Here is a 12,107-nt window from a genome sequence, read left to right on the forward strand (position 1 = left end):
AGTTAACGCTGCTTCTTAAGATATTTTTCGAACAAAAAGGCCACCGCTGCGAGAATAAGTAGCCAGGTGTGCTCGGCCAGAAACCCGACGACTTGGCCGGCGGCTTTGAACAGGAAGCTCACGATCGATCCTATCAGCCCGGGGAGCAGGGAAGCGACTTTAGAGCCAATATCTTTCAGGTCTTTCCCCAAAGATTTTCTTGTGGCTTTCAAAGAGTTTTTGATTGAACCGACGACAGCTGCGATTGTGGTCCCCGCGGCGAGAAGAATAGCAGTGACCGTCACGCCATATTTTTTGAAGATCTCTTTGATCCTTTCCGAGAGAGGCCGCCCCCTTTCCCTTTCCGCAATCTGAGTTTGCAAACACGCGAGCTCCTCGTTTCTTTCTGCTACTCTCTCTCTTGCGGCTTCTTTGTAGGAGGGCGAGGCATTCTCATCTCGGATGATTGCCTGGTCTTCCTCGTTTTGGCGCTGCAGCTCGCTTTCCTGCTCTTTTAGATCATCCAAAGACTTTGTGCTGTTCAGCCTTTCTTCCATCGCATTTCTCTTCTTTATCTCTTCCGCAATACTTGCTTCAAGGCGGGCGTTCTTTTCATGTTGATCGCCCAGTTTTTTTAATTTTGTTTCACGTTCTTTTCTTTCTTTTATTGCGTCTTTTAAATCTTTTTCTAAATTTTTTGTCAGTTGTTTCTTCCTTTTTATTTCTTCTTCATATTCTGGCAGGTCTTTGAGTTGATCAATCTTGGCTTTTTCTTTATTTAACCGCTCATTAAGAGACATTACCAATTCATTTTGTTCAAGCAATCTTTGTTCTGCGTCTGCCTTTTGCTTTCTTAATTCCTCAAATTCTTTTTCCTTTTCTCGAATTGAAGCACTGTTTTTGCGGATAATTTCTTCAGCACCATCTTCCAGAATTTTTTTGACGAATGTCTTGTTTAAGAAATCTTTACGGAAACCGCTCCCATCGTCTAAAACAATTTTGGTCTCACCTTGCCTCGGGCCAAGAACCACTATCTGGTTTTTATCGCAGAATTTGATGACCAGATTGTCAACTTTGGCGTTGGGGTACCGAGCTTTGATAAATTTTTTGACTCTTTCGATTTCTTTTTGTTGTAAATCGGGGGGCACAAGAGTGATTCCGGAATCATCCAGGAATCCTGTGGCCGGGTTCCTCAAAGCATCCAGCCTTCTTCGAAGCTCTTCGTCTGTAACTTTTACATAGCTTTCAGGCAGCCCTGTCTGCTCGTGTTGCCGCGTTTTCATTTCTATTGTCTCACCGCCATGGTAAGGAGTGGACGCCGCGCCTGGCTGAAAAGGCTGGGTTCTTTCAGCCTCTTGCTCGTCATCGTCGTCTTGATCATCTGTATGACCCAGGAGAGTATCGCCTTCATCGAAACCAAATTCGCCACCGCCTTCCGCCATAGAGATATATTTCAATTATGTTATTTTTTAAATTAGAAAATAATCGCCGGTGTTTTATACGAAATGTCAGTGCCAGAGAACCTTCGCCCATCGTACCACGAAAAGACATAAAACGCCATGAAGGCCGAGCGCGCGGTGAAGCGAATCACCTTTGACCGCACTGAAGCCAGCCCCGGCGAGACGCTTTATGTTTCAGTGCCCAAGCTGAACGAGAACGAGGTTCTGGTGCCGGGCTCGCCAGCGCTTCTCTTTGACATCGACCTTTCTGGAGGGCACGCCAACAACTTCCTTGTCCAGAACGTCACGCGGGCGCTAGTTGACAAGCTGGTCGTGAAGTTTGGAGGCACTATCCTGCAAGACACGGTTGGATATGACATCTACAAAATCTTTGAAGACCTTTTCCTTTCGCAGGAAAAGCGAGACGGCATGATTCTCGAAGGGATTCAGAGCGAGGATCTATACAAGATCCGCTCAGGCACGGGAGACAAGAAAACCTCGGGAGTCGACGCTGAAAACAGGCTGAACGAGGTTTTTCTAAAAAAAGTACCGGATCAGGCTTGACCATCAGATCTTATCTGACCACGGCATTTTATACCCCCAGGCCCTTTACAACGACCCCACGTTCGAAGTAACCTTTGCACCAGCTTCGCAGGTGGTCAAAGGCTCTGAAAAAACCGAACTGAAATACAAGCTGAGCAACATTCAGCTCGAGTACAAAATGATCCGCAGCAAGACTCTGGCAGACGAGGCAAAGAGTGTTTACTCCAGCGGCAAAGAGTTCGCTTATGACCACGTGACTCGTTCCAAAGTGGAGACTTTCAAAAAAGGAACTGATACGAGGGTCGACATCAAAGTCGACGCCCAAAGAAGGTCACTGAAAGCCATCCTCCTACTGTTCATGGAGCCGTATGATGGGTGCGCCAGAGATTCAGAAAAATACGTCTTCCCAGATCTGACGAAAGTCAGCGTCACGATCAACGGCTCGCCCAACATGCTTTACAACAACGGCATCGAAGGCAAGGACATGTGGGAAGAGGCCGAACGCTTCTTTGTGAAAGAAAAAAATAAAACCGACCACATGAATTTCACAAAATTTTACACCGATGATAAGTTCGGGCTTGTGATTGATATGCTCTCCATGGCGGATCAGTCGATGCACGGCAGCGGCACGCGAATTGTGAACAGTACAGATGGTGTCCAGCTGGAAATTGAGTGGAAAGCCGAAGGCTCAGGTAACGTGAACTGCCATGTATTCGTCGTCTCCGACTCCCAGATCAACATTATGGACAGTCAGCTAGAATCTGTGCAGTATTGAACATGGACCCAACCAAGATACCTTTCAACGCTCTCATTGTGGGAATTCAGGCAAATCGAGGTTTGTGGTTGACCAGCTCTACGGCCCTTTCCGCTTCAAGTTCGACTACATCGTGCTCATCTGCCCGACATTCGCGCACAACAAGACCTACCACAGAATTGGTGAAAATGATCCAAGAATGAATGTGATAGTACGCGAGCACCACGACGTGGAAAAATGGTTGAAGCTAGTGCGATGGCTTTTCGAGGGCACCAACGCGCTCATAATACTCGATGACTACGTAGCCTCCAAAGATGTGAAAGGGCGTACAGGCGAGCTGGTGAATCTCGCCTTTTCTGCTCGACATATGGGCATCAGCGTTTGGGTGCTGACTCAGAAGATGACCGGCATAACAGCCTCCTTCCGGGAGAACGTGGCGGCGATCGTTCTCTTTTACACCCTCTCGGCCAAGACTACGAAAGCCATTTTTGATGATTACGCTGGCGAACTCTCCCTGGATGAGTGCAAAGGTCTGGCTTCAAAGCTGAAAGAGCGAAAGTTCTCTTATCTTGTGTTTTCGCTTCGCCACCCCTACGGGGTAAAGTTATTTTGAATAAAAAAATGAAAGCTGTATATATTGTTGCACAATGGCTGAAGAAGACGCCGCGTTAGCAGAAGTTATGAACCTACTTCAAACAGAGCCCGAGCCGCCGAGTGGTCCAGCCGGTGGCATAGTTCCAACCGCCCCCGGACCTGACATTCCTGCTCTTCGTGAGCAGCTGGCCGTGCTGGTATCCACAGGAAAAGCCAAAGAGGCCATCGGAGTGCAGTTAACCCACGAGCAGGTGAAGCGCCTGAGCGACAAAGATGTCGAGAAATACACCAAACGCTACGAGACGTACGTGGGCTCAAAGACAACAGAAAGTCTGATCGACAGCTTCAACTAAAACGGTCGGAATGTTAACATCAAAGACATCGACGCTTACCAAAAAGAACTCAGAAACGACTACCTCATTAACAAAGAGCTCTCCAATCTGGCCGGCAACCTTGCTTTGAAGTGCGGACGGTTTCTTGCTACGGCCAACTGGGCGCTGATCACCACGAAAAATATTGATTTTAACTCGCATTTGGAGATAAGGGACGAAGCAAAATTGGAAGAAATTCCTCAACAGCAATCCTCAACACCCGCTGAGTGATTGCAGAACGGCCGCAGAGTTATTTCTAAGCATTATTATATTTGCTCAACATACGCATTTGTTTCAGAATGTCAACCGAACAATCCGAGAGCGCGCCTCAGGGCGAGACCCAGACAGCCCCTGCCGTCGATACCACACAGCAAGCGACAACTCCGACTGCAACCACGCGCGTAAAAAAATCCCAAGCGTGTGGCTGCTGGCAAAATGGTTGCTGAAAGAACGCGGTTAGCCCGGGAACAACAGAAAAAAGCAGCAGAGGCTTAAACCGCCACAGCGACCCCTGAGCCAGCCCCGACTACAGAAGGCGAAAGCCCAAAGTGCAGCGGTGAAAAAAATAGCAGCCTCAGCACCACCCAATGGCTTGCTGTTGGCAGCATTGTCGTTTCACTGGTCGGGATTTATTACAAACGTGAAGAGCTCAAGACCTCGGCCGAGGCCGCATTCGCCAAAAAAACGCCTGAGCCCGCACCTGAGCCCGCACCTGCTCGAGCGACACAGCCAAAAGGATTTTAAAAAATGGATTAAACATTTTCACTCGTAATATATTGCCATGAAGAAAGTTGACGTTACCCAAACCATCATCTCTTTCTCCGCAGTTTTTGGCATCGCGCTGCTATGGTTCGACTTAAACTTAAAGGTTTATTATACAGTCCACGATCTTTTGAGAGCAACTTTGTGTGACGACCACGCAGAAGAAGAAGAAGAAGAAGAAGAAGAAGAAGAAGACTAAGAAAAAGAACGTATAAATTAATTTTCTTTTAAACTTTTGTTTATACTATCACACGCTACTATGTTCGACAACAAGCTTGTTAAGACAATCACTGAGGCCGGAAATCTCACTGGCTTAGCCGCAGGGATCGGCTGGGTCGCAAAAAAGGTTGTAAAAGAGAATTTTACTCCTGATCCCAGCAGCAGCGCGATGAATTACGTGAAGTTCACAGCCGTCATGGCGAGTAGCATTGCGTTCAAACAGTACCTCGAGGACCAAAAAATCCTCCCCACCAGCGTCTGAAAATTAATGATTTGAAAAAAGGACTCTGATATATAACACCATGGCAAGCATCGCGATTATGGTTGGCGGGGCTGTGTTGAACGCCGCGGCTTTTATCGGCGGAAATTATCTGGCGAGGGCGTTTGGCGGGGGCGGCAAAGCTGCACTTGAAGAAAAAAAGCGCCATGACAAAGCTCTCGAGGCGTACCAAGCGGCTCACGCCAAATACACGCGCGACCGAACAAAACTTCTCGACTGGATTGCGACCAACGCGCAAATAAAGGCGGAGGTCAAGTAGAACTTCACCAACACTGACTATGCTTTCAAACTCTACAACCAGGCGCATCCTGACGAACGAATGATACCCCCCAAAGAGCTCAAGTTCTCAGATTTCTATCAGCCAAGCGAGTAGCAGAAAAATGGTGAACTCATGTTCGTGGGCGCCGGGGCGCTCGCTCTGAGCTACGCAGCCTTCCGGTTCCTTTAAACTTTTTTACTCCTTACTTATACACTATGGACGCCGAACTCGCAAAGATATACTACGGCCCCGGGGGCTACTGGAAGGGTATCGCCGCGGTCAAAAAATTAGCCGAGGCCGCCAAGGTACCTGAAGAAACCGCAAAAAAGTGGCTGATCAAGCAAGCGCTCTGGCAGATATTCCTCCCCGCGCCGAGGCGAATTCCTCGGCCGAAATTCGACGTTTCCACACCCAACTCGGTCCACTAGGCGGACCTTCTTTTTCTGCCGCACTACAAACTGCCCCGCGGGCGCAAAATTTTCAAATACGCGCTGACCGTTGTCGACGTGGCCAGCCGCTACAAAGAAGCCGAACCCCTGACTTCGAACAATTCAGATGAGGTGCCCAGGCCTTTCAGAAGATTTACAAGCGCTCGCCTCTCAAATGGCCTGAAATGCTGCAGGTTGACCCCGGGCGCGAATTCATGGGAGCTGTAACAAAAGAGATGGAAAAGCACAAAACATATATCCGGCGCGGGCGCGTTGACATTCACCGCGGCCAGGCCATTGTTGAACGTTTCAACCGCACCCTGGCTGAGCGTTTGTTCGGGCACCAGTACGCCGTGGAAATGAGACTCCCTGAGGGGCAGCGGTCCACTGCCTGGGTGAAAAGACTTCCAGAAGTTGTTTCGGCTTTGAACAACGAGGTCACAAGCCTTATCGGCAAGAAATCCGCCGTTGCCATCAAAGAAAAAGCTGTTTATGCAAGGCCGTCGACACCTTATTCAAGGCTTGTTAGAAAGAGCGAAAAAATACTCCCCTCTCTTGTCCAAGTTCGTTATCTCTACCAGCCCGGCGAGCTTGAAGGCGGCGTAAAAAGAGCCACGGATCCAATCTGGTCTTTGAAAGTTTACAGCATTGAAAGATCTTTCACCAAACCGGATCAACGCGTTCTCTACTATTTGCGCGACGGTCCCAAGCGCGGCTTCGTGCGTGAAGAACTGCTCGTTGTCCCTCCAAACACTACTCTTCCTCCGGCTGACGTGAACTAAATGTGAAATTCGAATGGTTCGGTGTGTATCCCATCGGGCAGCACCCACCGCTTGTCGTAATAAGCGCTCAGCCCCAGCTTCTGCTGCTCGTAAGTGACCATCTGCCTGTCCCGCATCCTGAAACCTCTGTTGGTTGCCATGTCTTTGCTGCCTTCCATCGCTGCCTTAAAACGCTGCCACGTGATCTCGTTCTGCTTCTTTGACATCCCCTTCGTCCTAAACTTCTTTTTTTTTCGCCCTCTGCTTCGTCGGGAGCCACATCGAGATTGTTGTAGTAACGCAGCCAGTCTGAGAAGGTTCTCGTGCCCTTTGCTTTGAACAACCGCTGACACCCCTCCCATTTATCCCGCGTGAGTACATATCCGCCCTTTAGCTTCGAATACCACTCCTCGTATTTTGGGAGACCAGGGTAATCAAGCTTTTCGGGGGTGTCAAACCATTCGTATGGAAACCATGATTTCACTGTCTTGCATTCGTAGGCTTTCACCCATTTCTCGTAGCTCGTCCCCGGCCCAAGGTAATTGATGATATCGAGGAAACGGAATCCTCAGGTGAGCAAGAACATGGTTTTGTTCCCGTTTTTTGCCACTCTGACTTTGGGTGATGTTTCAGCAAGGCAGCCCGCGAAGTGGTTTTTGATCAGATTCAGGTCGTAGCTTCCTGAGTTGAACCCGACGACAGGAACCTGGTTGCAACATTCATCGATTTTTTGACGCTGCGCTTTTGGAAGCAGGCGCACGTCTTCTGGCACAAACTCCGCTCGTACCTGGGCCCGGATGTTTTTTCCGCGTCTCTCCAGCTCTTCCATAAACTTGCGGACCAACTCCGCGGGGTCTCTTTCACAGATGTGGGTGGGCTCTCTTTCAAGGATGTCGCCAACGCTCACCGAAATTGGCACGTACGCGTTTTCTATCGTGAACGCGGGCGTCGGCTCCTTCCGATGATTATTATCGCCATACGCCTCGAAATCGTACAAGATCGCGTGTGGGTAGCTTTTTGTTTCGGCCCGCGGCGGGTTAGCGTCGATTTTCCCAACTTCGCACGCCCATGCCTCGATAACTTGGTAGCCGGCCTCTTGCAGGAATCTTGTGCGGTTCATTGTGGCTTGGTTCATATCTTCGCGCGTTTGGTTGTTGCGATGCTTTTGTCGCGATCTTGCGGGTAACATTTTCGACACCCGTGCCAGTGGCAGCCGTGGTATTGAAATACAGTCTTCGTTGCGGGGTTTACCCGCCCACAGGTGCGCGCTCAACCCAACGCTCGCCACCATGTCCGCACATTGCGTGGTGAATGTGGATTTTCCTCCGCTTGGCTTCTCGCTCAAGCTACAGAAGCGATTCTTTGGAAGCGTTGTGTTTTCGATAGAAAGCTTTCTCGAAAGCTGTCTGCGAGGCTTCGACCCTTTCACCCGGGCAATCGATTACCGTTTTTCCTGCACCGCAGGTTTGGGCGTGGCGTTGAAGGTTGCAAGCTTTTGTGAATCTCTGACAGCAATGTCCGCATTCATATGTTTTCGCCAGCTTTGCGATGTCTTTTGTGATGAAGCCATGCCCTTCGTAGATACCGATTGTCAGAATGTTCTTCAAACTAGCTGATGGGTGCCATACCACTTCTCCCGCCCCCATCTCAGGCTCATATACCCGGATGCCGAGCCAGTCCGAAAAAACTGTACCTTGATTCAGATGCCTTTCAACCTTTTCTAAATCATCCAGAGACGTTTTTGGGCAGTCGGTCGGCAGGATTTTGAGTTTGAAGAAACTCTTGGCTAGACCGCGGGCTGCTTTTGTGCTTCGATCGACACGCGCTCCTCGCTGCACAGCGATACAACGCCAAAGACACAAGTTGTCTTTATACGTATCCAAAACCACCATCGCTCCGCCATGGGCAAGGTTGCGCAGCCAGTCCGGCAAAGAGCCTGCGCCCAACAACGGCTGGCGGTCAATCACAACCCTCAGGTCAACATTAAAAAAGCTTACAAACTCCCAATGTGTTGATGGTCTTTCGATTTTGTCATGGTCCAGGCGTTTCGTCTCTTCTTCGCTCAGCCATTCTTCCACCTCTGCCAGTCTGTTTATCCAAGGCGAGCCGTGGCTTTTGTACTACAGAATCACCGTCCCATCTTCAATGTTGCGCAACTGATACGAGAACATGCCTCAGGTGAAACACTGTGACAACATTTTCTCGAATTTTTTCCATAAAGTTTGTTGTTAGGTCTTTTTCCAGACCTCTGATGAAGCGCCATCGAATGTAACGCCGCCCTTTACTCTCTTCCCACTCATGGCTTGCGTCATCGAACAGGTCCAAAATCTCATTCTGGTAGTCTGTCACTCTTCGGATGTTCTGCGCAGGAAAAGGGTCGTACTCCCTAAGGTGCTCTTGCATTTTTCTCACCTTTCTTTGCCGGGGGAGGGGGTCTTGGTTGGTAAGGTTTTGGAATTAAAGGTTTTTGCAAACGCTTCTCCGTTTCTTGGGAAATAGGTTCATCCAGCACGTTCTGAACAACCTTTCTAACAGCTGGCACGTTTTCTGCAAGTAATTGCTCTAAATACTGCAACGTTGCTGGATCGATTTTTGCAAGTTCTTCTTCCAGTCTTTCTTCAAAGTTTTGGTTAACAGAGACATTGTCAACTGGTATGATGGAAGGTGTTCATCTCTCTAATTGGTTGACTTGACCTCGAGCAAAACAAGTTCAAAATTTTTCTTTGCCTTTTTACGTTTGCGAATAAGCCGGTGTTTAAGCGCGCTACCGCCGCATGAAATGCAAAGACCGTAATCGCACAAAACCCCAACTCCACAGCCGCGACATGGGACAGGAATTTTCATCCCTTTCTTGAGTTGATAGTTGTACTTCCTGCAATTAGCGCCGACACAGCTCTTTCCGCAGTTTTCTTTTCTGCCACGCATCAACCACGCACACTTGTTTGTTACTCGAAACATTGGCGGTGTTCGGGCGGTATAACAGCGGGGTCGTTTCTATCTAATAGGAATCCTTCCCCTTCCCTCCTTCCCTGTAGTAGTATAGAGGGAGTCAAACAAATACTGTTTCGCAGAGGGACCCAGCATTTCTCGGTTTTACAACTCCAACTTCAACCGAAGCGAGCTTGCGAGCTTCGGTTTTGAACCTGGGAGTTGTAAAACCGGGAAATTCTTCTCCCTCTGCGAAACGGTATTTGTTTGACTCCCTCTATACTACTAAGTAAACCAATCAATCGACAATTCCAGAATGACAATCAAATAAAACGGAAATTTTTAGAAAATGTCTTTCGAAAATTTGGGTATACCTCAGGAGGTTGTCCTCTTTTTCATTAATTTTACGCAAATTTGCAATTTTCTGTTCAGCACTAGTTCTTCTGGCCGCGATCACAGCGAGTTGGACAATGGATTAATATTTAGCTCTTATTAACCGAGCAGGAGGTCTTTATGGGAGAATCTTGACGTACTTCCATATTCAATTCTGTCGGCCTCGGAATTGGAAATGATGACTAATGATGTTAGCCCATAATGTACCTTTATAGAGGTACACATTGGGAAATTTGATATCTGTCCTTTTTGAGTGTCTTGCAGGGTAAAAAAAAAATATTGCCTTAACCTTAATTTGCCTGGAAAAAGAGATTTGGTGCGCTGGAACTAACAAAAACAATCTCGAAGCCTTGAATGTAGGAAACATTCTTGTAGCACCACGTAAATCTCATATTTATTGAAACTGTTCAAGAGAATCTTTAAACATTGGCATTCTTAAACTATAGACGAATGGATCCACCATAGAATGTGCCAAGCGCAGAACATTCACTGTCGATTCCACTGGCGCAGAGACACAACTCCAACAGCTATCTCTTATGACATTCACTAACCAGGCAGCCAAAAAAAAAGAGACACAGCAACTACTATGGCTGGTTTGCAGCGTCACGCCATCAAAAATAAAAATCATAACCATTCAATAAATTAAGTCAAGAAGCTGACATATGAAAGATAATTAATATATAAACAACCTCGCCAAGATTTAGGTCTGTGTAGTTTTTCATTCTCCCGTTATTCGGAGAAGTGGTTTACTCAGATTTATAGAGCTTTGCATGAAGTCGCCATGTTTGTGCCCCTCGGAGGGACACAAACATGGCGGCCGTAAAGTAACAGAAACATCTGTCATCGAGTTTTGCCATTGAAACGAAAAGTTATTACTCTGGAGCTCCGACACGTTGAAATTAGCACTTCTTATAGAGCCACAACTGTTTAGTTAGCAAAAACTTGAGCAATTACTCATCTTTTTGACTACTCGAGAGCCTTATCGGACCGCCATTTGAATGTCACACAACGCATAAAGTTGGAAATTCAAACGTGCCCTATTTCAAAATGAGGAACCCTGTCGAGCTTAAACGTTGCAAAACATCAAGTTATTAAAGGGTCTTACATCTGATGAAACTAAAACTTCAGAGGGAATGGTAATTTCTTATTTTGGAAAATGATGACGTCACATGAAAAGCGGCAATAAATGTCCTTGAAAGTCGTAAGTTCTGTTTAGTTATGTTTTGGTCGCAGACCTGAAGATCAGTTGATGCAGAGCGCAATCGGTTGCGGATTGTGACTTTACCTCTATAGATAACAACACCGGTACTGAAAGGCACTAATGAAAAACCACAACAGCATACACCCTACCCATTTTTTTGTGGCGTGTTTTTTTTTTTTTTTTTTTTTAGTGATTACGGAGGCGAATAGTCAATAATCATCAAACACCGTGGTACACGCGAACGGGACTTTGGGCGTGATATTCAACGAGTTTGCCTGTGAATTCTAAAGGTTTCTGAAGAGTCTCTTGGCCGAGACGAAACGCCGCGTCAGACTAGCCACGAACATTTCACAAGTATTTCACAATTGTTTGCTTTTGTATAAAAAATGATAATAATAATAATAATAATAATAACAACAATAATAATAATAATAATAATGGCACTTTTATAGCGCATATTAAAATGTGGATATGGTCACATGTGCTTTACAAAATTATTTATAAAACTAATTCACAAATAAAAAAAAAGACTGTATCGTATTTAAAAATCCAGACAGGTCGAATATGGCGATTATGTTTCCTTCTGTCTTGTATATAACACAGGTAATCAAATGAATACGTTCCTACAGTATCAACGCAATTTTACTGAATGCCGAAGGCTGCCTGCAGGATCATTTATTTTAAAATGTTATGAAATATCCAGTGCGTTCTTCAAAATCCACCCAGCCCAGAGAGCATTCCTAATAACGTAACCGAGGTGAAACTCCACACCCAATATAAAACCCAAAGGAAGAGAACAGCAATTTTCCTTGTATAATCTTATCACGCTGATAAACCAAGTTTAATGCTCTCAACTCAGGAGAACAGAACAACAATGGCTTGTGATGTAACGGTGTTGGGAATGAAGTTCTCCGACAACAGGCGAGTGCCACTGAACGAATCACTAGACTAGCTTAATACGGGATATCACAATTTCCCATCCTCTCCATGGGACGGGCCGGGTGCAGTTCATATTGCCCTTAAAGAGACCTTACTCCTCTCCAGGGTTATGATTCCCTCAAAAGTAGTCCTTAGTCGGGCGTTTAGACTCATGGTTACCGTGGCAACCCATCTACTAGCGACTTAGGCGACGTAATGCCACGGCTACTTTGGCCGGGAGGGACTAGGCTGACAACGGCGCTTTTCTCGCCAATCTC

The 12,107-nt window shown here is 46.9% G+C and overlaps 1 pseudogene; it reads left to right on the forward strand.

Moving 5' to 3' along the window:
• Nucleotides 1-1,484: 1,484 nt before the first annotated feature.
• Nucleotides 1,485-2,736, forward strand: LOC149115104 (uncharacterized; annotated as a pseudogene).
• The last annotated feature ends 9,371 nt before the right edge of the window (nucleotides 2,737-12,107 follow it).

The sequence above is a fragment of the Orbicella faveolata genome, unplaced genomic scaffold, assembly GCF_042242905.1.
Source record: "Orbicella faveolata isolate gen_17 unplaced genomic scaffold, um_ofav_v1 contig_13, whole genome shotgun sequence".
NCBI lineage: Eukaryota > Metazoa > Cnidaria > Anthozoa > Scleractinia > Merulinidae > Orbicella > Orbicella faveolata.